At 39.6% G+C, this 27,003-nt stretch overlaps 1 protein-coding gene and 1 non-coding gene across 2 annotated transcripts in view; one reads left to right on the forward strand and one right to left on the reverse strand.

Moving 5' to 3' along the window:
* Nucleotides 1-27,003, forward strand: part of lrba (LPS-responsive vesicle trafficking, beach and anchor containing) — an 897,133-nt gene that overhangs the window by 733,849 nt on the left and 136,281 nt on the right. The gene's annotated exons all lie outside the window — the stretch shown is intronic.
* On the reverse strand, nt 4,619-4,696 carry LOC148152059 (small nucleolar RNA SNORD36). Its single transcript, XR_015758833.1, has one exon. It is a non-coding gene; the product is annotated as a small nucleolar RNA SNORD36 (small nucleolar RNA).

Below are 27,003 nucleotides of genomic sequence, written 5' to 3' on the forward strand. Positions count from 1 at the left end.
CTAGTCGGAATGCTGCTGCTTAGTTTTCCTTCTTGGGATACTGCCCCTAGTTTTGAGGAGTTACAGGGTGGCTGGATCATTTATACAAGATCTCTGACTTATTAATTTAAAGTCACAACTGAGTACAACTGTTGAAAAGATAGACTTCAGACTTGATCTTTCTTACTGCACCTAACAGAGAGACAGCTCATAAACTGATCATGGTCTGAAAGCTTTTCTGTATCTTGTTTACAGCACCGAGCTGTTCAGCTACCTGACAACTAATCACATAACTGTTTGTGGGCAGAAAACCTTTGTCATTGGTAACTGGTCACTAATCCACAAACTAGTCCAGTTTATGTTGTCAGCCAAAGCTCCATTTGTGGACAACCCTGCTTTGAATGCCACAGTTGAATCTGGGCTGAAAATGTGTTGCTGGAACAGCGCAGCAGGTCAGGCAGCATCCAGGGAACAGGAGAATCGACGTTTCGGGCATAAGCCCTTCTTCATAACAGTTGAATCTGGCCCCATAGGGATCCACAGATTGATTTCAAGTGGTCCAGGAGTTGGTATGTTCCATGAACCATTTTCCCTGTATATCGAAATGTGTGGAATAATCTGAGGCAAGCTATAAAAAAAAGTATACAGTGCTGGCCTGTTAAATATCATATATACATGGCTGGATGAGTTTCTATGTATGGTATGGACTTCTGCCAATTTAAATAGTTAGTTTGAGTCAATGCAAGGGACACAGTACAGATTTGTAAAAGGCAATTCCTGTTTGACTGATCCTAAGTTTTTTAATGAGGTAATAGAAGGTTGTGGAAGGAAATACAGTAAGGGCTATCTGCACAGATTTTCAGAAAGTGTTTGACAAAGCACCATATGAAAAAACTAGTTTACAAAAGTTGTGGCTTAAGGACTAAGGGAGCAATATTAACTTGGATCATAAAACTTGGAACAGAAAACAGTTGTGGTTAATTTTTCAAACTTTATGATGATAGATGTTATTCAAGGATCAGAACTGAGATTGCTGATTTTTCTTGAAATAAATACATTTTAAAAAGTTTGAAATACAGCGTAAAGTTCTCAAAATTCTTATCACAATTGTGAATGTCACAAAGAAGGAGATGATGCCAGACAATTGCAACAGGACGTAGATAGGCTATCAGAATGGGTTGACAAGTGGCAGATGGAATTTAATACAGAGAAAATGAAGTGATGCATTTTAGCTTAGCAAATCAGAGATGACTTAAGGCACACTTCGAAACAATGCAAAGGAACAGAGAGACCTTAGGTTCATGTGCGTAGACCTTTGAAGGTAATAGGACACATTGAAAGATTGGTAGCAGAGCACATGGAATTATGAATTTCATAATTAGAGGTTTTGAGTACAAAGGCAGGAATATTATGCTGAACCTATCTAAAGTTGTAGCTAGGCCATTACTAAAATGTTGCATTCCAAACCTATAATCTCACTTTAAGATCCTTGAGGGAGCACAGAGGTGATTTGGTTCCAAGGATGAGGAAATCTAAGCTCCCAGTTTAAATTGTAGAAGCTGGAGTTGAACTTCTTGAAACAAAGGAGATTGATGGGAGATCTGGTAGACATAAAATAATTGTAATTTTAGGTTAGTCAAAGAAAAGCTGTCTTAATTAGCTGTGAGAATGTTCAAGGACCATGACACAAGTTGACCTTGGGTGGCTAGCCTACCGTCACTCAATAATTGGCTACTTTTGCCCAGTCTCCATTTTGAGGCTGGGTGTAGTTGTCCGGATGTTTGTGGAGGAGGCACAGTGGATCACCCTCTTGAAAATACAGGTGTGACTTATCTGTCAAGGACAACTTATCACATTGACTCCTCCCAATATTTAAGTAATTTATATTTTTCCCCCAACCCCTTCACTAAAAGTCTGTCCCATCTCCCTTCCCATTCTCTTATACTCTTTTCCCCTTTGGCCTTTTCATCAAAAACCACATACTCCCCAGGGGTCACCTCCCCTCACCATTATGGGAACCCTGGCACATATATGGTCTTGGACTTTGGGACTTAGGATCTGGGGACTGCTTGTCATCACAATCCTGCCCACTTCTGCCACTGGTGCAATCAATTGGTCACCAGTTTTCTTGAGCAGGACAACTGGATAACCAAGGAAAATTAGTTTTACATTTTTTTTATATTACATTTTGGACATAACTTAGGTCCAAAAGCCCAAAGTTTTCTGGTTCTGTTTGCAATAATTTTTTTGTTAAGATAACGTTGTGAACTTTCCTCATTATTCTCCCTGAAGGAACTTTCATGGTGACAGTGAAAGAGAGCTGTTGAGAATCAAATGCTTATGATGTAAATTACAGATTTGTTTTAAAAGGCTGTGTGTATCTTTGTTCAAAAAACATTACTAGAAACCAGTATCTTGTGACTGGAGCAAGCTAATGCTTCACATGAGACATCAGATTAGATTAGATTAGATTAGATTAGATTACTTACAGTGTGGAAACAGGCCCTTCAGCCCAACAAGTCCACACCGCTCCGCCGAAGCGCAACCCACCCATACCCCTTACCTAACACTACGGGCAATTTAGCATGGCCAATTCACCTGACCTGCACATTTTTGGACTGTGGGAGGAAACCGGAGCACCCGGAGGAAACCCACGCAGACACGGGGAGAACACATCAAACAGCAAATGTGCAATGTGTTAAAGTCTTCCACCTTCACCCACCTAGTTCAGCAGATGATTTTTCTGTAATTTTGTACATCTCTGCAACAGTTGCCAACTGTCTGTGGTCATCATGTGAAACGTATATTATGCATATTGATTGCTCTTCACAATGAACAGTTTGAAAGATAACTAGATTATAATATACTTTTATTACTAGTAATTTCTTTTGCCTCACTTTTTTTCTTGTGTTATAACGGCATGTTGGACATCAGGTAACCTCCTGAAGATTGAATCGAAATTTTGACTGGGAAAAGTCTTTTCATTGAAATACTTCCTGGTGTGGGACTGAAACATCTTAGGCATGAAATTGAAATTGAATGCATAATTTTAAACTTAGAACAAAACATTGCACAACATTTGTGAACTTCTCATTTTTTGGAGGTTTTTGATGATATTACACTGACTTTGCATTGTTAGCAGTTATAATCCACTCCTGTTTCTTTATTCACAGAACATGGGTATCATTATCAATGTGAGCATTTATTGCCCATCCTCGTTTACCCCTGAGAAGGTGGTGTTGAACCACTTCTTTCAACTGCTGCAGATAATGCAGTGCAAATAACTTCACTGCACAATTAGCTAGGTTGTTCCTGATATTCCAGGAATTTGACCCAACAACAATGACACAGCATGATACATTTCCAAGTGAAGATGGTGCATCATTTGGAGATAATGTTTTCCCACATATCTGCACTCCTCCTCCTCCTAGGTTCAGAGGAGGTCAATATTTCAGAGTTGGCTTTTGTGCAAGGATAATTTAAATTGGATAGTCTGAAGATGCTAACATTCAAACTATGTTTTGATTATATGAAACTTCTGAGGCTGTCTCTTTATCTTTTTGTGAATAGCATATACATATTGAAACTGTTTAGAAGCTGATGATTTATAAATATATGCTTCTTAAAGTACGTTAAACTTAGGTAATAAAGTCTATTGCAGTCATATATTGACATAGCTGTCTGCAGAGAATTCATCGATATTAGTCAGCAAAAATTAAAACTGAGCACAAGTCCATTAATATTGATCTTGCTAAGTATTTAGAATCATAGAAAGATTACAGCACAGAAAGGCCATTCAACCCTTCATATCTGCACTCGCTGAATAAACTAACCACCTATTTTAAGCCCAGATATCATCACTTTGTCTGTAGTCTCGCAGCTTTCAGTGCCTCAAATATATATTCAGATTAGTTTTAAATGAGTTGAGGGTTTTCACCTCAACCATCAAACTGGGCAATGATTTGCAGACACCTACCATCATCCAGGTGAAGAAGTTCTTCCTCATGTCCGCTCTAATCCTGCTATCAATTGTCTTAAATCTGTACCCCCTTGTAATTGACCTGTCTGCTAACTGAATGCAATCCATCCATTCTATCCAAGCTCTTTTGTACACCTCGATTAAGTCGCCCTCAGCTTCCTCTATTTGAAAGAAAATGACCCTGGCCTACCAAATATTTCCTCATAGTTATAATTTTCAAGCTCTGTCAATATTCTTGTAGATCTTCTCTGGACTGTCTCTAACTTTATTATTACCTGTCTGCAATGTGGTGACCAGAAACGGACACAATATTCCAGCTGTGGCCTAACTAGTGCCTTGTATAGCTCCAGCATTACATCAATGCTCTTGTATTCAATACCTCATTCAATGAAGAAAAGCATCCGTACGCCTTCTTTACAACCTTATCTTCTATCTTACCACCTTAAGGTACATGTAAACATGTACCAAGGTCTCCCACTCCCTCTACCTCTTCCAATACACTCCCATTTATTATTATTCCCTTGCTTTATTTGCCTTCCCAAATTGCATAATCCCACACTTCTCCAGATTAATTGCCATTTACCACTTTACCACCCACTGAACCAAACTACTGATATCCTGCAGTCAGTTTTAAAGAACAACAGCAACATTTGTTTTGGTTTTGCATCAGAGTTAAAAATCTCAACTTGTACTCTGTGCCGATTCAATAAAAGTAATCTGTTTTGGCATCATCTACCCAGCAATGTAAATCAACTCTGCAACCTCCAAATCCAGCTCCTGGCAAATTCTGCAGTCCCTCATTTCAACTCCTGGCTGATAAGCGCCTCTGCCTTTGTCACTCCCATTATCATAAACCCTGACCATTTTATACCAGTGCAGAAGTTCAAGAAAACAGGTCAGTACTAGTGCCTGCTAATTTGCTTTTCTAATGCATGGATCTTCAAGGTCCATGAGTGGAGGGAACATTACACAGCACCAAATTTTCAAGAGAGTTAGGATTGGACAATAAATGCTGGTATTGCCAAGAATGTTAATATACTACGAACCTATAAATAGAAATACAGTGGTTCTAACACAATGACTGGATTGAGAGGCTATGCAAAACAAGTGTCTATAATGTAAATAATTCATTTTCATTCACAAGCTATTAGTTAGGACCATAAAGTGAGGCATAGATATGCAGATGGACACTTCTTTTAAGCAAATGGATACTTCTCTAAAGCAGTGCAGATGCAGGTTTGACTGTGTCACACCTAGTCTGTACAGACAATACATTTTACAGAGGAACCCAAGAATGAAGGATTTGTGTTGATCCCAAAAGAATTGTTTCACTTTGTGACTTTACAAGTTTCTCCTCACACAATCATTTCAGTATGCCTTGGATGAATGCATTATGGCTAATAAATACTTCAGAACTTTTCTTAATTTAGGAATAAGTTTGCATTATTATAATTTGAACTACTTTGTGGTAATAACTATTATAAGTATTATGCATAATTACCAATACTTCAAATAGATGTGTACCAGGCCTGACGCCAGTCTTCATGATTTAATAGAAATGGCTGGAGACTTTATGACTGGAATTGGTCTGGATATTGAAGTACTAGTCTGAAATGATGCCGATAACTGCAGCTACCATTATGGAAAAACGAGGCAGGGATAAGTGTTTGTTGGATCAAACTTCAATAACATATGACATATACTTCTTCTTGTGCAGTACATCATGTGAAATGCCTAGATGTACAAACCTAACACAATCAAACCTAACTACAAAATTGTAACTCATTTTGGAATAGCTAGAAGGTGCCATCATAATTTATTATGACTTTGTGATAAACAACCTCTTCAAAAATTAATCCATGTAACTGCTGAAAATTGTGAAATAAAGATTTCCTCAAGTCCAATATGACTCTTTTGCAGGACTCAGGAAAACATGACAGCGAAGTTGGTCAATGTGAGTGGCAGAAAATAGCAATTTGTCAAATTGCCTGATTTTCCTCTGTGACACGTTTTATTTTCCATTAACTTGGAAAATATTGCCAAAAATTTCTAATTTTGTACAAGTGAAAGCAACAATGTCACCAGGAAACAGTTGCCCACTAAAGACCTAAGCTATCATTCTGTGAACTTCAAGAAAGGAAGAACTCTACATCCTAGAGTTCTGAGGGAGGTGGCTGAGGAAATAGCGGAGGCGTTGGTTGAGATCTTTCAAAAGTCACTGGAGTCAGGGAAAGTCCCGGATGATTGGAAGATCACTGTTGTAACCCCCTTGTTCAAGAAAGGATCAAGACAAAAGATGGAAAATTGTAGGCCAATTATCCTAACCTCGGTTGTTGGTAAGATTCTAGAATCCATCGTTAAGGATGAGGTTTCTAAATTCTTGGAAGAGCAGGGTCGGATTAGAACAAGTCAACATGGATTTAGTAAGGGGAGGTCGTGCCTGACAAACCTGTTGGAATTCTTTGAAGAGGTGACAAGTAGGTTAGACCAGGGAAATCCAGTGGATGTGGTCTATCTAGACTTCCAAAAGGCCTTTGATAAGGTGCTGAGTAAGGTGAGGGCCCATGGTGTTCGAGGTGAGCTACTGGCATGGATTGAGGATTGGCTGTCTGACAGAAGGCAGAGAGTTGGGATAAAAGGTTCTTTTTTGGAATGGCAGCCGGTGACAAGCGGTGTCCCACAGGATTCAGTGTTGGGGCCGCAGCTGTTCACGTTATATATTAATGATCTTGATGAAGGGACTGGGGGCATTCTAGTGAAGTTTGCCATGATACGAAGTTAGGTGGACAGGCAGGTAGTACTGAGGAAGTGGGGAGGCTGCAGAAGGATCTAGACAGTTTGGGAGAGTGGTCCAGGAAATGGCTGATGAAATTCAACGTGAGCAAATGTGAGGTCTTGCACTTTGGAAAAAAGAATACAAGCATGGACTACTTTCTAAACGGTGAGAAAATTCATAAAGCCAAAGTACAAAGGGATCTGGGAGTGCTAGTTGAGGATTCTCTAAAGGTAAACATGCAGGTTGAGTCCGTGATTAAGAAAGCGAATGCAATGTTGTCATTTGTCTCAAGAGGGTTGGAATATAAAAGCAGCGATGTGCTACTGAGCCTTTATAAAGCTCTGGTTAGGCCTCATTTGGAGTACTGTGTCCAGTTTTGGGCCCCACACCTCAGGAGGGACATACTGGCACTGGAGCGTGTCCAGCAGAGATTCACACGGATGATGCCTGGAATGGCAGGTCTAATATACGATATGGCTGAGGATCCTGGGATTGTATTCATTGGAGTTTAAAAGGTTAAGGGGAGATCTAATAGAAACTTACAAGATAATACATGGCTTGGAAAGGGTGGACGCTAAGAAATTGTTTCCGTTAGGCGAGGAGACTAGGACCTGTGGGCACAGCCTTAGAATTAGAGGGGGTAAATTTAGAACAGAAATGCACAGACATTTCTTCAGCCAGAGAGTGGTGGGCCTGTGGAATTCATTGCCCCCAAGTGCAGCGGAAGCCGGGATGCTAAATGGCTTCAAGATGGAGATTGATAAATTCTTGATGTCACAAGGAATTAAGGGCTACGGGGAGAATGCTGGTAAGTGGAGTTGAAATACCCATCAGCCATGATTAAATGGCGGAGTGGACTCGATAGGCCGAATGGCCTTACTTCCACTCCTATGTCTTATGGTCTTATAAACTGCAATGAATAAAATTGGAGATGTAGTGGACAGCGAAGAAGGTTACCTTGTTACAACAGGATCTTGACCAGATGGGCCAATGGGCTGAGAAGTGGCAGATGGAGTTTAATTTAAATAAATGTGAGATGCTGCATTTTGGGAAAGCAAATCTTAGCAGGACTTATAACTTAATGGTAAGGTCCTAGGGAGTGTTGCTGAACAATGAGACCTTGGAGTGCAGGTTCATAGCTCCTTGAAAGTGGAGTCACAGGTAGATAGGATAGTGAAGAAGGTGTTTGGTATGCTTTCCTTTCTTGGTCAGAGTATTGAGTACAGGTGTTGGGAGGTCATGTTGCAGCTATACAGGACATTGGTTAGGCCACTGTTGGAATGTTGCGTGCAATTCTGGTCTCCTTCCTATTGGAAAGATGTTGTGAAACTTGAAAGGGTTCAGGAAAGATTTACAAGGATGTTGCCAAGGTTGGAGGATTTGATCTATAGGGAGAGGCTGGGGCTGTTTTCCCTGGAGTGTCTGAGGCTGAACTTGTAGAGGTTTACAAAATTATGAGGGGCATGGATAGGGTAAATAGACAAAGTCTTTTCCCTGGGGTCGGGGAGTCCAGAACTAGAGGGCATAGGTTAAGGGTGAGAGGGGAAAAATATAAAAGAGACCGAGGGGGCAACCTTTTCAAGTAGAGGGTGGTACGTGTATGGAATGAGCTGCCAGAGGAAGTGGTGGAGGCTGGTACAATTGCAACATTTAAGAGGCATTTGGATGGGTATATGAATAGGAAGGGTTTGGAGGGATATGTGCCGGGTGCTGGCAGGTGGGACTAGATTGTGTTGGGATATCTGGTCGGCATGGACTGGTTGGACCGAAGGGTCTGTTTCCATGCTGTATATCTCTATGATGACTCTATGATGATTCATTATGAACCTGTTTTCTTACTGCAGGCCTAGACCAATTTCACTTTATTTTTCCAATCTTCATAATCTTATCTAATGCTCAAGTGGCATTTGACACTATCCTATACTATGGAAGATAAAGGCTAAAGAATACAAAAAAATCCTTTGAATCTATCATAAGATTGTACTTGTAATCCCAAAGGAAATAAACATTTGTAAAGCAATAAGATTAGCTGGCTAATTATGACTAGAATTATTGCTAACTCAATATTTTCTGTAATTAAATTTTTATTACCTCAATTGAAATGCTGTAAAGGGTTTTTAGTTTGGTGACTGCAAGTTATACGATGAGAGCATTAGAAGTTCTTCTTCCATATAAGAGTACGTGGGATTTATAGAAAATAGACTTTAACCCTATTAGGATAATGAGGATGTCAGAGTTTGTAAGTATTTAACAGGACATCCATTGAAAAATATTTGCAACATATATTGTGAATCAGAATTGTTCTTGAAATGAGATCAATTTTAGGTATTAATTCTGTAGTTCGATATACTTCTCTCATTTATTTCTATTATGTCTGATAGAAGTTTAGGTTTAACTTTGAACCCATATTTGGACCAGGAATGGAGGCGTAGGGTATGAAATTGTGCACTGCAGGTCTTTGTGCTGATTTGACGGCTATCTTTCTCCTTGACCGTTTTTCCAAGGAAAGCTTGAGGAGGTGGAGGGTGAAGCTGGTTGTTGGCAGCAGGGGCATTAACTAGTTAAAGTCTATAAATTCCTGTTACTGGAGTTTAGCTAGAATTTTCCCATTGGTAGTAGGGAACAGATGGTCCGTCTCGTGGTGGCCTCTCAGTACCAGACTAAGGAGCCAGCACTCTTGACAGGCGTACAAGTGTTTCCCTACCTACTTGACTGTGGCAACTGCAGATACCCAGTGAAGGGGCTTGTTCCCACCATTATGGTGACGTGGCTATAAAGGCCATTTTTAATTTACATTTTGATGAATTAGATAGAGAGGCACTTCCATTTTGAAGGGCCCTCTCCCTCACTTACTTTCTGTGGCATCCTGCTGCTGTGAAGCTGGTTCTCCAGTTTCAAGAGATTGTGCAAAATAACCCTTTGGTTATTAATTGGCCTCTTGGAGAAAACAGCATTGAATGAATGTCTCCCCGACTGACAGGTTTCTGACTCCCATTGGAGCTTACCAGCAGAGGGAGAGTCCTGCATAGAGATGAAAATTTATTCAGGTGCATAAGAAAATCCTGGGGTGACGCCCAGATTTTCTCATATACTTGAGAGAAAGAAAGTTCTATGGTGGTATCTTTCCAGTATCTGAACGATGTGGGCATCGGAAAGAAAGTTCAGAGAATCTTGTGAGATTGGCACTGAGGAGCTTCCTGCTGTAACGAATAAAATGTCCCATTTTCCAACAAAATGTTGAACTGTGAAATGAAATTCGTGTTAGGGAGTAGCGAGGGATTTATTTACATGTATAGTACCATGCCTTAACATTCTCATTTTTACATCAGCTTGCCTCATTTGTAAACATTTTCCTATTCTCCAGTTAGGAACTAGATAGCAACTAGATAGGGCACAATTGTAGGCAGTGACCACATGCACCCCTTCCAGCAAGACCACATGCACCCTGTTGGCAAGGTGGGATGACCAGTTGCTTTCTGATATCACATCTGACACAAATAAAACAAACCATACAGGGCAGCTGTGGATTGCCAGTGCTCAACCACATACATGACTGGGCATTAAAGATGTTGCAGGTGCCAGGAATTGTGGGAGGTCCCTGCAATGGGCAGTAACACAGGACTTATGGTGAGGAAGGATCTAAAAACGCCAAAACTTAAACGTAACCAGTTTCTAGTAAAATTCTGCCTTGTTTATTTTTGCCAAACAGTGTAAAGTGTTAAAAATATTTATAACTACAGAGCCAGAAAAAAGTTAACCCTAACTTAAGACAATTGTGATTCACAGAACATTCTGAATATATCACAACAGATGTTAGGAATTATAATACTCTGGTGTGGATTCAGTTCCAAGAGCGTTGCTAAATGTAACAGCAATGCCTCAGGTAGTTGACACTGAGCTGCTTCAGTGCCCTCAAAGTCCCTGTTGAAGATGACTCTGCAAATTTGCCAGATGCCTTGTAAGTGCATGATGCTTCCCAGATATTTTAAAATGATGCCAAGAAGCAAGATCCCAAAGGAATTAAGTTATGAGAAAGTGGATGAGCACAAAGCAGAAAGTGCACTCAGCCCTAATAAAACTCTCTTTAAATGCAGTGAAGACTGAGGTCCTGATTTTATATCCATCCCAGCTCACTTTAGTGTGGTCTTTAGTCTGTCCATTGCATTGAGAATTGCCATGAATGAAGTCAGAATATTTATTTACTTCTATTATAATTAACTTTTAAGCACAAGTTGAGCATACAAAAAATCTAAAAGGAATGTCTACCCCATTTTAATCCAAAAGTTTCTTGGATTCAGTTTCAACAGTTAATTCCAGAAAAGCCTCTGAAAATTTGTCCAGACATAGCTATAGTAAATTATTGATCAAATATCTGCAAACCAGAATATGTCTTAGAAAATGCCAAGGTTGTATGTCCAACAGAAATTGCTAATGAGTCCAATGTTGGCACTCAGGTGCTTTATCAAGGCTAATTTGAGTTTCAGTAAATTGAACTGACAGTATCTGTCTGTCTACTTGGCATCATAGAACAGTAGCTACAAGGTTTAATCATGTTCTTAACAAAGCGAACATCAAAGAATGAAAGCTATGTATTGCACAATAGAAATAATAATATGTTCCATGTAATGGAGTAAACTATAAACAGCATTTTATGTCTAATTCTTCTGTTAATTTACATTGATGTTTTACGCAAAACAAGTGTTTACGGTGTTATGATCCCAAAGGGAAACCACATTTACTGAATGCCCTTCAAGTGAAGGAATTACCACCAATGTAGTATTTTTTAAATGTAGCTTTTCTTTTAACAAGAATCAGAACTAACACAATGATGTCTTAATGAATAGGCAAATGATACTTAAAATAAAATGATAAAATTCATTTTAAACATATTACACAATCAGAAGCATTTGCATCATTTCCTACAGAAATGTGATACTTCATAGCTACACAGTTCCAAAAGAAAGGTGAACGTGGAGATGTACATGCGAGTTAAGAGCAAGAGTAGGCCATTTGATCTTTTGAGTTTGTCCAGTCATTTGATAAGATTGTGGCTCGAATCTCAACTCCACATTTCCACCTGCCTGTGATAACATTGCATTCCCCTTGCTCACCAAGAATCTATCCATCTCTTCCTTAAAGATTTTCAAATATCCTGCTCCCATGACCTTTTGTGAAAGAGAATTTTAAAGGTTCTGAAAAAATAATCTTCATCCCCGCCTTAAGTGAGTGACCACTTATTTTGAAATGATGACTATCTCAAAAGAGGAGGCATCTATTCCATATCCTCCCTGTGAAGATCATTTTGGATCGCATGTTACAATCAAGTTATCTCTTACTTTTCTAAACTCCAGCAAATAAATATGAGCATAACCTGGCCAAGCCAATCTGTCTTCAGACAACCAATCCATTGCAAGTAATTGTCTTATGAAATTTCACTGAACTGCTTCCAGTATATTTGAATCCTCCTTAAGTAAGGAGAGCAATACTATAAGTAGTGCTCCAAATGTGATCTCACTAGTGGCCTTATAAGTGAAGCATAACCTTTCTATTTTTGGATTTAAAACCCCTCATAATAAATAATAAAATTCTCCTAATAACTTCCTGTAACAGCATTCAAGCCATTTGCAATTCATGTACCAGGAAACACAGATCCCTCTGCATCTCAGAGCTCTGCAATGTCACCATTTAGATAATATACCTTTTCTTATCTTTTCTGCCAAAATGGACAATTTCTTACATAATTTTCCATTTGGCAACACTTTGCCACTCCATGTAACCTATCTCTATCTCTTTATAGGCTCCTTATGTCCTCTTCACTGCATGCTTTTCTACATATCTTTATGTTATCAGCTAATTTAGCAACCTTTCCTTTTATCCCTTCAGAAGGCATTTACAAAATCAAGAGATTATTACCTTTGAGGTCCTGCTTTATAATTTCATACCTAGGTCATCATACTGCCTATATATTACCAATTGCCTTGTCAGTTCTTTTTGCTCTTCTTTATTCATGCAGGCTAGGTCATCAAATCCCATCTGACAAGTTTTCTCCCTTATATCTCATGGGTGCAATTGTCAGCAAGGCACATTTCTGTGAAACCTTTCTCACTATTGTCACAGGCCATTTCAGGGAAAATCCTAACCCTTGAGCATCCCCAAGTTATTCAAACAGTTTTCCACTTTTTAGCTGCCTTTTGATCAAATGACATAGTACTTCCAAGAGCTTTCATCTGCTGTTCTGCCAAACAGATAAACTGACATCATCTTGAGAATGATTCGCTTTTCTTTGCACAGTAATTTAGTATATTCATCTTTGGCTTCTGCCTGTTTAGGCTTTATGTCTGCATTTGGTTTTGCACTCTTCAACTGCTCTGCTTTTAGGCTTTCTCTCTGATTGATCACTTGGCTTCTGATCTTAATTTCCATCTTGGTACTACATCCAGATTGAAGTTTCCTAGGACATTTGGATATCAATTTCTTATTTCCCAAAAACTTTATAATTAATGAAAACATTGCTAAGAGGAGTTAAGAACTCTATTTTGTTTTGCACTCATCAGGACTGGATGCAAGAAGCAGACATGATTTTAAAAAATGATAATTATATATCCAATATGAGAAGAAAATGCTGATTGGTTGTGTTATTATGGGCGTGGAAATGTAACAAGAACAGTTAACTGTCAAATTTCAGACCAGGTACTTAGAGTACATAGAGTACATAGAAGAATACAGCGCAGTACAGGCCCTTTGGCCCTCGATGTTGCGCCGATCCAAGCCCACCTAACCTATACTAACCCACTATCCTCCATATACCTATCCAATGCCCGCTTAAATGCCCATAAAGAGGGAGAGTCCACCACTGCTACTGGCAGGGCATTCCATGAACTTACGACTCGCTGAGTGAAGAACCTACCCCTAACTTCAGTCCTATATCTACCCCCCCTTAATTTAAAGCTATGCCCCCTTGTAATACCCGACTCCGTACGCGGGAAAAGGTTCACACTGTCAACCCTATCTAACCCCCTAATCATCTTGTACACCTCAATCAAGTCACCCCTAAACCGTCTTTTCTCTAATGAAAACAGCCCCAAGTGTCTCAGTCTTTCCTCATACGATCTTCCTTCCATACCAGGCAACATCCTGGTAAACCTCCTCTGCACCCGTTCCAGTGCCTCCACATCCTTCCTATAGTATGGCGACCAAAACTGCACACAATATTCCAGATGCGGCCGCACCAGAGTCTTATACAACTGCATCATGACCTCAGGACTCCGGAACTCAATTCCTCTACCAATAAAAGCCAGTACGCCATATGCCTTCCTCACCGCACTATTTACCTGGGTGGCAACTTTCAGAGATCTGTGTACATGGACACCAAGATCCCTCTGCTCATCCACACTACCAAGTATCCGACCATTAGCCCAGTACCCCATCTTTTTGTTATTCTTCCCAAAGTGAATCACCTCACACTTAGCTACATTGAATTCCATTTGCCACCTTTCTGCCCAGCTCTGCAGCTTCTCTATATCCTGCTGTAACCTGCCACATCCTTCCTCGCTGATTTGTCAGCATATTGCGATGGGAAAACAATACAGAGTATGGGTGGCACGGTGGTTCAGTGGTTAGCACTGTGCTTCACAGCGTCAGGGGCCTAGGTTCGACTCCACCCTTGGATGATTGTCTGTGAAGTTTGCACGTTCTTTCCATGTCTGTGTGGGTTACCTCCAAGTGCTCCAGATTCCTCCCAAAGTACAGAGATGTGCAGGTTAGATGGATTAACCATGCTAAATTGTCCATAGTGTTTAGGGATGTGCAGGTTGGGTGGATTATCCATGGAAAATGCAAGATTACAGGAATAGGGTAAGGGGATTGGTCTGGGTTGGATGTTTGGAGGGTCAGTGTGGACATGATTGGCCGAATAGCCTGTTTCCACACTGTAGGGATTCTATAAAGAAAAGTTTCACAGAGTCCTTGATCTTTTAATTTTCAGTTGGAAAGACACTATACTCATATGAATTTATTTTGCCCACGTAAAGACGATCCTATTCATGGATATACCTAACTTCTGGCAAGCACAATGTATCACACTGCATACCCAGTTTATAACCTTAAATTGGATTCTGGTGTAGCAACACAATCCAGAGTATTTAATAAATGCTGTCCAATAGGGAAATTGTGTCTAATAGTGAACATAGTGTCCTCAGGCTTGCAATTATAGTCTGGTTGAGCATGATCAACATTCCACCCACTCCAGGATAATCTGAGGTAAACCGTGCCTCATTCTACATCAAATGAGGTGAACATAGACACTCTTATCACAACGAGATTTTGTGACATGCAGCAAGTGATAATTTGGTCAGGGTAAGCAGTATCATGCTAGAGTTTTGATAAGCAAAATTGTTGCATTAAGCTTACATTGTAAGCAGAAAGTTTGACACTATTCGCAAGGATAGAAACTTATAAAGGTCAGTTTGAAACATGCTTGAAAGCAGTTACAGCATCTGCATGAATGGGTTCACTCCTATCCGTGGTTTTGGGCTTCTGCGGTACATCTTAGAACATATCCCCTGCGGGTGCAGGGGGAGTACTGTAATTCTTAATTGTGAATCATAATACCGAGGAAGATTCCCCCAATTATTCTGGCTTGTTTGCTAGCTGTCCTTCATTACCTGATGGAGATTCTCTTGTGCATCATGAAGGTTGATCTATTGTAACTTTACTTTAAAGATTCAGGACATAGTTCTCCTATAACATCACAGTTGGCTTCCAGCGAAACCTCACAAGAGAAATAATGGGGCCTGTGGGAAAAGTGTGGTTTGGGGCAGACCAGTTAAAAAAATCACTCACTATCGCTCAAAAATCTAACACAAAATATAGCCCAGCATGAATGAAGGTTGAGATCATGTTTTTTATAGTTTAGATTAGATTACTTAGTGTGGAAACAGGCCCTTCAGCCCAGCAAGTCCACACTGACCTGCTGAAGCGCAACCCACCCAGACCCATTCCCCTACATTTACCCCTTCACCTAATACTACGGGCAATTTAGCATGGCCAGTTCACCTAACCTGCACATTTTTGGACTATGGGAGGAAACCGGAGCACATGGAGGAAACCCACGCAGACACGGGGAGAATGTGCAAACTCCACACAGTCAGTTGCCTGAGGCGGGAATTGAACCCGGGTCTCTGGCGCTGTGAGGCAGCCGTGCTAACCACTGTGTCACCATGCCGCCCACGCTATGTTTATTAACAAAACAAAATTAAATTTAACACGACATTTGAAAAATGTAAGAAAGCTGCCCTCTGTACAGTATCTCTCACAGATGCTCTGTCGACAGCTGACACTGGCACATGCGCTCTTCAGCACAAAGAGCAGCATGACATACAGGCCAGCGCTGGCATCATGCATGCGCAGAACAGCACGCAGACTTCAATGCAGTTATTGACATATGCACAGAATAGCAAGAAGACTAGTACCGATACCGTGCATGGGCAGAGCAGCATGGGCACCAGTTCATGCGCAGAATGACATGAAGATTTCTGCATGGACATCAGCGCATACGCAGAACAAAGCGCGCACACTGGAACCATGCTATCCCGAACAGAGGTAAACATTCTCGAAAATATCGGTCCCTAATTCTTCAGCAACGTTATAAACAAATAGTGCTGCCAAAACGCGCATTATCCCAGAACTTCCTGTATATCTTCAGCTAGGAGAATCATGTTTCCACTGAACTATGTGAATCCAGCAAAATGAAGAATACACAAAATGTGTGTTCAGGAATTAATACCTGGAGTAGTAGAAAAATAAATGATTCCTCCACGCGCACATTTCAGTTTTCTCCCAACTGTGCATCTATTGAATTTCTTATTCAGTTTACCAGGCTGTAGGGTAATTCTGTCTCTTGCTTCAAGATGAAATGCAATCCAAAATTCATTAATTCATTGATGAGGTCTACTTTGATCTTGGACTTTGTTTTTGTTCATGCATGGGACACTATCTGCGCCAGCATTTATAGCCTGTTCCTGTTTATTCATGAGAATGGGGGTCAGCTGTCATCTACCGTAATAAAGAAATGTAGCATCATTGACAATCATGATTAGGACTAAAATATGCCAGGAACATGTTACTCCTCAGTGTCAATCTGAAAAGTCTGTAAAAAGTACTGAAGGTAAAAAAATATTTTTTTCTTGAAGGTAATGTTATACCTATCAATTTGTCTTATGTACTGGAATTTTAAAACAAAATTGGGATGAGTAGAGTTTGGAGTAAACTCGAATTAGAATTTGAATTAGCATTAGAAAAAGCTATGTGAACTCTTTGATTTGCTTGTTGAGAATTCAGTGCAATGCCCCCAAGTTGCTCTGCAGCCCCATAAATTAATCCCACTAATGTCTTTTAGGGAAGGAAATCTGTCATCCTCACCTGGTCTGGCTTACATGTGGCTCTAGAACCACAGCAATGGGATTGACTCTCAACTGCCCTTTGAAACGGCCTAGCAATCCATTCACTTGTTTCAGTCAGCAAGAAGTCACAACAACAAAATGAAAGCAGACTAACTTACCAGCAATTGATCTAGACATTGGAAATGATAACAGCAAAATCAGTCCTGTTGGCCCTGCAAATACCTCCTTACTAACATCTAAGGGCTAGCTCCAAAACTGAGAGAGCTGTCTCACAAAATAGTCAAGCCTGACATAGTTGTACTAACAGAATTATACCTTACAGACACTGTCCCAGACACCACCATCACCATTCTTGGATGTGTTCTGTCTCACTGACAGGACAGGTCCAACAGAGGTGGTGGCACAGTGGTGCACAGTTAGGAGGGAGCTGCCCTGGGAGTCCTCAACACAGATTTTAACCCCTCGAAGTCTCATGGTATCAGTTTAAACGTGGACAAGGAAACCTCGTGCCAATTACCATGTACTGCCCTCACTCAGCTGATGAATCGGTATTTACCAGTACTTAGCTTCATCCTTACCAATCTGTCTGCTGCAGGTGCATCCATCCTTGATAGTATCAGTAAGAGTGACAACCACACAACTAATGAAGATGAAGTCCCGCCTTCACATTGAGAATTCTCACCATCAAGTTTTGTGGCACTATCACCGTGATAAATGGGACAGACTTCGAACAGATCAAAACTGGTCATCCATGAGGTGCTGTGAGCAATGAACAGTAGCAGAATCCGACTCCAACACAATTTGCAAACTCATGGGCTAACATTATTCCCCACTCAACCATTATCTCCAAGCAGTGTGCATGTCAAGAGCAACATCAGGTGTGCCTAAAAATGAAGTGTCAACCTAGTGAAGCTACCAAAGAGGACTACTTGCATGCCAAACTGTATAAGCACCAAGTGATAGATAGAGCTAAGTGATCCCACAACTAGTGGAACATATCTAAATTCTGCAGTCCTGCACATCCAGCTGTGAATTGTCGTGGACGATTGATCATCTCACTGAGCAGGAGTATCCACAAATATTTCCATCCTGGGTGGAAGAGCCCAGCAGATCAGTACTGAAGATAAGGTTGAAGCAGTTGCAACAATCTTGTGCCAAATGGATGATTAATTTCAGCCCTCTCCAGTAGTCGCCTGCATCACAGGTACCAGTCTTCAGCCAATTCGATACATTCCATGTGGTATCAAAAAATGGGTTGGAGGTTGGACACTGCTGAAGCTATGGACCCTGACAACATTCTAGCATTAGTACTGAAGACTTCTGCTCCAAAACTTCCTGCTCCCCTCTTCAAATGAAGCCACAAAACTGGCATCTATTCAACAATGTGGAAAATTGCCCAAGCATGTCCTGTGCACAAAAAATAGGACAAATATAATCCAGCCAAGTACTGCCCCATCAGTCTACTCCCGATCATCAGTAAAGTGATGGAAGGTGTCATCAACAGTGCAATCAGTCAGAACCTGCTCAATGATACCCAGTTTGGTTTCTGCCAGGGCCACTCAGCTCCTGACCTCATGACAGCCTTGATTCAAACACAAACAAATGAGCTGAATTCCAGGGGTGAGGTGAGAGTGACGGTCCTTGACATCAAGGCAGCACTTGATTGAGTGTGGCATCGAGGAGCCCGAGCAAATTAGGAATCAGTGGGATTAAGAGGGCAGGTTGGAGTCTTATCTGGCACAGAAGGAGATGGTCAGCCCTCTCAGGTCCAGGACATCTCGACAGGTGTTCTTTAGTATAGTCTCCTGAGCCCAACCATCTTTCAGGTATAACATTCCCACCATCATAAGGTCAGATTTGAGGATGTTGCCAATGATCCACTAGTTTCAGCACCATTTGTACCCCCTCAGATACTAAAACAATCATATTCAAATGCAAGAAGACCTGCACAATATCCAGGCTTGAGCTGGCAAGTGGCAAGTATTATTCACACCACACAAATGCTAGGCAATAAGAGATAATCCCTTGACATTCAGAGGCGATCCCAGCACTGAATCCCTCACTATAAACACTCGGGGGGTTACCATCAACTTCCATATAAAGACAGTAGCTACAAGAGCAGGTCAGAAGCTAGGAATACCATGGTGAGTAACTCACCACCTGAGTCCTGAAAGCCTGTCCGCCATCTACAAGGCACAAGCCAGCAGTTTGATGGAATACTCCCTGCAGTTCTCTTGCAGGTTGAAATGCTGTTGAATCCCTGTATTAAGTCTCATTATATAATTAAGTTACAACAATTCTTTAAATGCCTTGTTTATTATCACTAAAACAAGGCCACAACTACTCCAGAATTCATGACACAACAGAAAAACAATCTTAATTCTTTGAATTATTGTATTTGAAATATGTTTTATTTTCTAAATGCCACACAACTTAGAATTTTCAAAGTTTTCTTCTGCATTTTACAAATAATTTGGATAGCATTGTATTGTGAATTATGCCGACCTGAGCTGGCAATTATTTGTTAGCATAAGAATTAGATTGAATTGTATCGAGACAAAATAGTGTTGGAACTATTAATTTAAATTTGAATATTCAGCTCACTCTGCATGATTAAAACATATTTTGGCAATGTTGCAGAAAACATCCTGTAGGAGTAATGATCTGTACAGTCTAGAATTATGAGCTTCAGTTTCCCTTTTAAACCCACGTCGATTTGAAACTTTTTAAATATCGTAATTGTGGAGAGATCCTTAATTCACTAGAAAGAGTTTTGGAAGCTTAGGATTTAAACCAGCAACTATATACTTGCAGGTTTGTTATGGCACCCCATGCTGTTGACATGTAGCGAGCAATTTCTTGAATTTTAATTCCCTCAAAGTTAGGCACAGGATAGTGCAAACTAGAAGAACAAGAAACAAGCTTCAGACTTCAGTCAAACTTCTGACATCAACAGAAAGGTTTAGTTGACAGTTGATTGAGAGTGAACCTATATCAGACATTCCCCTGGTAAGATGCCCCACAAGTAGATTGACTTAGTTTGGATATGGTCGTCTGTACCCATAGTTGTGTAACCTGGTTAGATCTAAGACACTCGAAGATGAAACCAAAGCCTAGTTTAAGTGGCAGGTGTTGATTTGCCACAACATTAATGACTGTGGATGTATAAATACTTCCAAGTGCCCCACTGAGAGTTGTTGAGAAAATGTTCCACCTTTTGACATTCAAAAGTATGGTTATATAAATGTTGTAGGGCAGCTGAACTTTATTTATCTTGTTGGGTTTTAGTAATGATTGGTGGTAGAGAAAGGGATTCTTATGAATTGACCTTAAAATAGCTGCAATTCAATAATTGCTGAGAATTGAAGATATTATTTCTTCCATGTATCACAAAATCCATTGAAGAAATAACACTTTCATGCAGATTATGTGATCTGCAGATTTAGGCATCTAACACTTCATGGGATCTAGGGTTTTCTTCCTCCTCCCTACTTCACATCTTACAGCCCGTTGTACTGTGAATTTCAATTGTTGGTTTGCTAATCATTGGCGAATTTTAACTGCAATTGAAGTTATCAATTCTGAATCATATATTGTAACCTGGCTCTCTTAACAGCTGTGTAAATGTGATATACGTGTGCCATTTTTATTCAAACAAATAGACAGATTGTTGATAGCTCATGGTGATGCTTCAGTTGTGAATTGTGATGTGCATGGTTTATATTGTCAAGGCTTTCCATTATTGCTGAGTAAAACCGATAGCAACTTCTGCTCTCTACACATACAGAATTAAATTTGGAAATCTGGAGGTTGCTGTTAATGGTGCACTGTTGTAGATTTCACCATGGGAATCTTCACAGAGATCAGTAAGATTGGATGAATTTAGATTAATTAACTATTGTTTTCCTTCTAAAGACATGTGAAAAGGTTAGGCCACAATCAAAGAATAGTAACTGAGTTTGTGGCTGCATTGAAAATAATAATTAGTATTGAACACCCTTAATGAGTTTATAATTATAGAGCATCATTTGCTCAGAAACAAAGGGAGGATTTTTAAAGGAACAGAAGTTAAAATAATGTAATTCTTATTTCTGTTTTTTGGCTTTCCACTAATCCTAGTCTATGACTCACTCTTCATTTTGCTTCTTATGAAATGACTTAAATCCAATTTACGTTTTCTCTATTTTACGGCATGCTACTTACTATCAGTGTGTCTCAATGAGGATTCTTCAGTTTGAATGCTTGAAGCTTCTCCTGATTATCTTGCTTAAGATTGCAGATCCTCTGTAGATAGCATCAAGTTCAAAGAGATGCTGTGTGACTGGAAGTCTCCACTGGCAAGCCGCTGAAATTCTGTGGCCAGTGGTGGAGGAGATGAATGATGAATGTGTTCCTTTCATCAAATTTATTACAATCAGAACAACAGCCATGTGTACAATCTAAGGGTAATATCTCAGATTGCTGCATTTTATTATGAACAAATTATATAAAGTATGCAATGTGTTTTACAGAAAGGCAACTTTCTAAAACGTGAATATTATTAATTTTTAAATATGACAATTGATTAAAGAACAATTTATAAAATTGTACTTTAATCAATTGTCATATTTTAAAAATTATATACTTGGAAAAATTCATTAATTTGCACATTCTACTTTATTATTTTACTTCCAACACATTTTACTATTTATGGAGTCCTGTTTCACTAATCACAAATAAATTCAGTACTACAGACATCCAAAAGAATCTTTAAAGTTTATAAATAGACGTAATTCAAATTTTAATTATCTAATTTTATTTCTAGAGATTCAATTGCCATTTAATGTAGTGTTTTGAATCATTATCATTGTTGTAAGCATCATGTCTGTAAATTATCCTTTGGTATCAAGGAATGGTGGTAGTTCAAGTTTATATGTGAACATAAATAAAATTCTGTCGAAAGCATATGTCTGGAAGAAACATTGCAGCAGATTTCCATATGGTCAGCCTTTGCACTGGCATGATATACTATCTGATAATTCATTAAGGGGAATGGTTTACAATTCACTAGTCTCATTGTAACAAGAAGAAAATGTCAACCATCTACAAAACATTTACAAGCCCTTCTTCTTTCTTGATTGAAAGTTCTAATTAAGTGGATACAGAAAATTAACTGAAATTAGCTGTCAGAAAGTCACATTTAAATGAATGATGAGCTGCTCCAGCAGTAAACATTTAAATGATATAAATTGCCATTTAAGTGTATGGTTTAATGTTTGTCATGCTTTAATGTGACATGAAACTGTAGTGGCAATCAAACAGCTTGTCCTGATTTGAACATATTGGAGGAGTTTTGTTTCTATGTGACTTTGTGTTATACTGAATAGTTATTTTGGACTTTGCATGTAGACTGTGCATGTTCTCAAATGTGTGCATTTTAATGAAGCAGGTCCGAATTCTGGTATTTTATTACCAGTAAATGCTTACTAAATAATGAATTTATTGCATACTTAGCTATTGGGTTTGCTGTATATAAATTATTGTTCTGACAGAAGCAACCCCTTGCAGTCTTAGATACGGAATAAATTTATTTTAGTGGTAAATTCTACATTCAGAAGTTCAAATCTTAGAGCTGTTGTATTATTTAAATTATTATTTTATGAAATATACCAGCAGGTACTTTTTAGCTAGGAATCAAGAATAATTTTCAATAATTCATTCTTTTATATGAATATTGTAATATGTCAAAGACACATTGATTGGTTAATATGTGAATAGATGTACATTATCGGTACGCAGATCAAACAAAAAAACCAACAAAACAAAAATTACCCCTAAAAGGGCTCCTGTATGATAATAAAAGCATTGTAAAGTGCAAGTCTGCACAACCTCTGCATCTAAAATAAATTTCATGGCAGAAAAGCCAACTCAAAATTTACACCAAATTTATGACACTCCACAAAAAATCCCAACTGTGTGGCACAATGCTGCTAGAGGAATAGGGTACCCTTTATTCTTTCACTGAGCCGATGAAAGTAAGAAGTAGGAGGAATAGCAGGCCATTCGGCTCATCAAGCCTGCTACCCCATTCATTACTGGCTGTGGCTAAAACTCCATTTTACTTGTCAATCAAAAATCTGTCTATGGCAACCATGTAAATGTTCAATGACCAATCTTTCACAACTCTTTGTGGAAGGAAATTCAAAACATCAGTAATGCTTTGAGAAAATAAATTCCTTCTCAGCTATGCCTTAAAGGAGAAACTTTTTTTAAAAAAACAACTGTTCTAGCTTATTCTAGACCCCAACAAGAAACATCCTCCTAGCATGAAGCCTGTTAATCCCCTCACAATTCTTAGTTTATGTAAGATCAGTAAGTTTGGTGGGTCAAATGGCCTGTTTCCATACTGTAAGGAATCTAATCTAATCACCTCTCATACTTTGAAACTGTAATTTTTAGGCTTTACTTATTCAACCTTTTCTCGTAAGACAATTCCTTCATCTGACAAAGCAATATACTGAACGTTCTCTGAAATACTTCCAATACATGCATATCCCTCTTTAAGTAAGTTGACCAAAACTTTACGGAATACTATATGTGTGGTCTCTCTAAATCGCTGTGCAATTATAATAAAGGTTCCCTACTTCGGTTCTCCACTGCCTTGCAATAAAAACCTACATTCCACTTCCCTTCCAAATTATGTGATATACCTGCAATTTTTGTGATTTGTATACAGGGACATGTAGATCCCTCTGTCTTGCAGCACTTTGCAGCTTCTCTCCATTTAAGTAATACTCTGCTTTTGTATTGTTGCTGACGATGTGGACAATCTCACATCTTCCCATGTTATACTCTATCTGCTAAATTTGCCCAGTCACTTAACCTAGATATATTCAGTTTCAGGTTCTCAGCATCTTCCCACAACTCACTTTGCTTTCTGTCTTTGTTTGGCTAAGTACACTATGTCCCTTCATCCAAGTATATTGAGGCTGCAACATTGATCCCTGTAACACTCCTGTTGCCTTTTTGCCAATCCAAAATGATTCATTTATCCGAACCCATTTTCTTGATAGTTAACCAAGCCTTCATCAATGTTAATATATTAATTGTAATACCAAAGGATTTTTTTTTCTTGTGTAGTACCTTTGATGTGGCACCTCAGCAAATATCTTTTGGAAATCCAAATACATTTATAAATTCCACATTATGAAGATTGTTGTTACATTCTGAAAAACTTTAATACGTTTGCCAAGCACACCTTCCCTTTAACAAAACTGTATTGACCCTGCCTTTTTTTAAAATGATTCTCTAAATGTTAATGATTCTCTACTACCTCAAAAAATTATGAATTCCAGCAATTTTACCAATGCCGTTTTCTGTTGTCTGCCTTTATTATCTAGAATGGTGATATTATACGTGAGATTTTCAAATCCACGAGGACATTTCCTTGCTGTGGTGCAGTTGCTCTGGCAGAGATCTTCATTCATAGAATCCCCATAGTGTGGAAACAGGCCATTCGACCCATTGAGGCTGCACTAATCCTCCAAAGACTATCCCATCGATACCCACACTCCCTATTCCCCATGTCTAACTGACCTTACCTGCACATCCCCAGACGTTATGGGCAAGTCCACCCAACCTGCACAGCTTTGAACTCTGGGAGGAAACGAGAGCACCTGGGGAGAATGTGCAAACTCGACACAGACAGCTGCCCAAATCTGGCACTGTGAGATAGCAGTGCTAACCAGTGAGCCACCATTCCTTTCTTGCATTAAGCAGCATACAAGGCAAATAAAGCAAGTGCTGATGCTGTTTCCATAGCTAGAGTTTCCAGGATTAGGTGTCTAGCCTGTCACCATTGGTAGTGATTATATAAGCACAAATAATGTAACACATCCTGCTTTGCTCTAGCCAAAAGTTTGGCCAGTGGATCTACATATTTGAAAAAGAAGCCCTTTCATATCATAGGCTGTACAATTATGACTGTAGAAAGGGCAACTGTAATAAGGTACTTGGAAACACAACAGCAGCTTGTATTCATACGGAACATTTGTAAAAATACCTGAGAAGTGGGTTGCTTGGTATTAGGCTGTACAATTTGAAATGATTGGGAAGGGTATCGATGGCTCAAAAGAGAATGGTTTATAACATAATTTCATAAATAGTAGAAAACTTTTCGACAGTTGAAGTCTGCTCCACAGTGCTTTAAGATCGTGGCTGACCTTAACTCTACTTTTTTGCCACCTCATAGTTTCTATTCCCCAGTCAATCAAAGGTCTGTCTGTTAGCCTTGATTGTATTCAATGACCAAGACTCCACTATTCTTAGAGAAAGAAAATTCCAAAGAGTAATGAATGACCCGCTGAGAGACAAAATTCCTATTAACTGTATCTAAAATGTGAAGCCTTTATGGTTGCTTGTGGTAGAGCCTACTAGGGGACAGGCAGTTTTGGATTTGGTAGTATATATAGTAAGGCAGACTTGATTAGGGAGCTTAAGGTAAAGAAACACCTAGGGGGCAGTGACAATAACATGACAGAATTCACCCTGCAGTTCAAGAGGAAGAAGCTGGAACCAGATGTAACTGTATTGCATTTGAGTAAAAATAACTGCAAAAAACATGAGGGCATAGCTAGCCAGAGTTGATTGGAGGGGGAGCCTAGCAGGGAAGATGGTGCAGCAGCAATGCCTGCTGTTTCTACAGATAATTCAGGAGGATTTCATCCCAAGTAAGAAGACACTTACCAAGGGGAGGAGTGGGCAACCAGGGGTAACAAGAGAGATCAGAGATTGCATGAAAGTAAAAAAAAGTTCCATGTGGTGAAGATTAGTGGGAAGCTAGAAGATTGCGAAACCTTTAAAAACCAGCAGAGGGCAACTAAATATGCAGTAAAGGGGGAGGAGATAAAATATGAATGTAAACTAGCAAGTAATATTAAAAAAAAGCAATCATTTTTTGGATACCTGAAATTACATTTAGATTTAGATTACTTACAGTGTGGAAACAGGCCCTTCGGCCCAACAAGTCCACACCGACCCGCCGAAGTGCACCCACCCAGACCCATTCCCCTACGTTTACTCCTGCACCTAACACTACAGGCAATTTAGCAAGGCCAATTCACCTAACCTGCACATTTTTGGACTGTGGGAGGAAACCGGAGCACCCGGAGGAAACCCACGCAGACACGGGGAGAATGTGCAAACTCCACACAGTCAGTCGCCTGAGGCAGGAAATGTGAGAGAGAGGGCAAAAGTAGACATTGGACAGCCGGAAAATGAGGCTGCGAAGAGCAAAAAAATATCGGAGAAACTGAACAGGTACTTTGTGTCAGTCTTCACAGTAGATAACTCCAGGACTCCACCAGAACTTCAAGTGTGAGGGACCAGAGGTGAGTGTAGTAGCCTACTAAGGAGAAGGTGCTCAGCATAGCTTCGTCAAGTGGAAGTTATGCCTAACAAATCTGTTAGGATACTTTGAGGAAGTAATGAGCAAGTTAGACAAAGGAGAGCCAGTTGTCGTGATCTATTTGAATTTCAAGAAAGCCTTTGACAAAGTGCCATACAGAAGGCTGCTAAATAAGATAAGAGTGCATAGTATTAGGGCAAGGTACTGGCATGGATAGAGGATTAGCTGACTGTCAGAAGGCAGAGAATGGGGATAAAAGGTTTTTTTCAGATGGCAGCAAGTGACTAGTGGAGTTCTACAGGAGCCAGTGATGGAACCACAACTATTAATGTTATACATTATCGATCTGGATGAGAGAACTGAGGGCATTATTGCTAAGTTTGCAGATGACATAAAGCAGGTGGAGGGACAGATAATTGTTAATGAGGCAGGGAGGCTGCTGATGGATGTGGACTGGTTCGGAGACTGAGCAAAGAAGTGGCAA

The sequence above is a fragment of the Chiloscyllium plagiosum genome, unplaced genomic scaffold, assembly GCF_037043375.1.
Source record: "Chiloscyllium plagiosum isolate Xiang-an unplaced genomic scaffold, Cpla_swu_hap1 HiC_scaffold_1, whole genome shotgun sequence".
Lineage (NCBI taxonomy): Eukaryota > Metazoa > Chordata > Chondrichthyes > Orectolobiformes > Hemiscylliidae > Chiloscyllium > Chiloscyllium plagiosum.